The sequence below is a fragment of the Silene latifolia genome, chromosome Y (genome assembly GCF_048544455.1).
Source record: "Silene latifolia isolate original U9 population chromosome Y, ASM4854445v1, whole genome shotgun sequence".
Taxonomy (NCBI): domain Eukaryota; kingdom Viridiplantae; phylum Streptophyta; class Magnoliopsida; order Caryophyllales; family Caryophyllaceae; genus Silene; species Silene latifolia.
The window spans coordinates 328,907,203-328,909,642 of record NC_133538.1 but is presented as its reverse complement, the minus strand read 5'-3'; the positions used below and the strand labels follow the sequence as shown (position 1 = coordinate 328,909,642).

At 41.0% G+C, this 2,440-nt stretch overlaps 1 non-coding gene across 1 annotated transcript; it reads right to left on the bottom strand.

The window, feature by feature from the left end:
• Positions 1-207: 207 nt before the first annotated feature.
• On the bottom strand, positions 208-315 carry LOC141635510 (small nucleolar RNA R71). The gene has a single exon (XR_012540193.1). It is a non-coding gene; the product is annotated as a small nucleolar RNA R71 (small nucleolar RNA).
• Between the last annotated feature and the right edge of the window lie 2,125 nt (positions 316-2,440).

The following is a 2,440-nucleotide window of genomic DNA, read 5'->3' as shown; positions in this document are numbered from 1 at the left end:
ATGCAAACTTTTTGTGACTATTGTGATGCTATCCCTAAAACCGGAGTAACCCAAGACCAAATTCGATGGGTGTTGTTTCCTTTTTCCTTGATTGGAGCCGCAAAGCAATGGTGAAAGAGACTAGACATAGCTACCCTTGGTATTGATTCATGGAAGAAGTTAGCACTTGTCTTCTATAAGAAGTTCTACCCTCCGGAGAAGACCAACATGTTGAGAACCCAAATCACCGGGTTCAAGCAAAGGGATGAGGAATCATTATATGAAGCATAGGAGTGATTTAAGGACACTTGTCGCTCTTGTCCACACCATAGACTTAGTGAGTGGTTCCTTGTTCAACAGTTTTAGAACGGCTTATATTAAGACTCAAGAAATGTGCTTAATATGGGGTCCAATGGGAGGTTCACCGAGGTTGATGGCAACCAAACATGGGCCAAAAACGAAGAGATGGCGGTTCATAATTCCCAATATAGTAGACCACGAAAGGCCACTAGAGGAGGAAAGCATGAGGTGGATTCCAACACACAATTGGGTGCTTAACTAAGTGCTCATATTGACACCATCAACTTGAAGTTTGAGAAGGCCATAACTAAGCTTGATGAAGCTTCCAAATCACCTAAACAACAAGTCAATCATATGATGGCATCATCCTCAATCCCAAGTGGAGTATGTGAAAGTTGTGGAACCTTGGGACATGATCAAAATGAATGTAGGGGAACAAATAAACAAGTAAATGCTTTCCAAGCATACAAGAATGACACCCCTTACTCCAACTACTATAATGAGAATACCAAATTCCATCCAAACCTTTCATACAAAAGCCAAAATGTCCAAAACCCTCAACCCACATACACACCACCTCCAATGATAAATCCTAATCAAAGACCATACTACAATCAACCCAATGACCAAGTCTTTGATGTCAAAAAAGCGGTCCTCCAAATGCAAAAGAGCCAACAAGATTTCTTTGCTCAAATGCAAAGGGATAGCCAAACCAAATAAACCACCATCAATAATATCCTTGCTCACACCAAAATGTTGGAGACTCAATTATCTCAATTAGCCTCTTCTAGCTCCCAAAGACAAAAGGGACAATTACCTCCTCTAGGTAATCCTCCCACAGGACATGAGACCATCAATGCTATCCACTTGAGGAGCGGTACTAGATATGAGGGACCAACGATGCAAATTGATGAAGGTATTATTGAGAAGAATGAGAAGCAAAGTGATGTGATTGAGCCACTAAGAAGAAATCCTAAGGTGGTAGAGACAACAACCAATGACTCATCAAAGAAGAAAAATGAAGAGAAGGCTAAAGTAATTGAGAATGACCCTATTGTGATTAGACTTCCATTCCCAAGTCGACAAGCTAAACCCAAATTTGATGAGCAACATGGAAAATTCATGGAGATTGTGAAGAACTTAGAGGTTTATATACCATTCACGGAGCTAATCCATCATGTTCCGGCCTATGCAAATTACATGAAAGATATCCTTACCAAGAAGAGGTCCATCCGAAAGTTGGAGACCATTTCCTTTACAATGGTGATTAGTGCAATTCTACAAGGGAATTCCCTCCAAAGCTCAAAGATCCGGGGCGTTTCTCCATTCCATGTACCATTGGTGATACCACAATCAACAAGACACTATGTGATCTAGGTGCAAGTGTGAGTGCCATGCCATACTCGGTATGTGAAAGACTAGGAGTGGGAGATCTCAAGTGCACCAACATGACCTTACAAATGGCGGATCGTTCAACAAAGAAACCACTAGGGGTATGGGAAGATGTACCTGTGAGAGTTGGAAAGTTCTTCATACGGGTGGACTTTGTCATTGTTGATTTGGAGGAGGATTTTAACTTTCCAATCATTCTAGGAAGACCATTCCTACACACCGCCGGAGCGGTGATCGATGTGAAACATGGAGAGCTCACACTTGAAGTAGGTGATGAAATAATCACCTTCAACCTTGATAAGACTATGAGAGCTCCCAATTTGTTTGAGGCATGTTTATGGTTGATCACTATACTCATAAGGGTGAGAAGAAGAAGATGGAATCTCCATTCAAAGAACAAGGGAAAGATGTAAATTTCAAAGAGAAGGGAATAGACACACCGCCCAATTGGAAGAAAGATATTGATGATGTTAAAATAACTCTATTCGGAGAGCATGAAATTTTTCACAACAAGAATGAGAGCTTGCAAAACTCACCCATAACAAGTTTTGATGAAGGCCTCATTGGCAATGATAACAAGGAAGGAGAGTTGCTCTCGTCAACTCATGATCCACCCTACATAGGAGAGAAAGCAAATGAAGTTTATGGTCTATTGGATGATGAATTTGAAGGATTAGTTAATCCCTACGTTGGGAATGCTATGACTCTAGACCCAGGCTTGATGGATCCTTGTCAAAACTTTGACTCAGATTACCACAATGAAGACAAC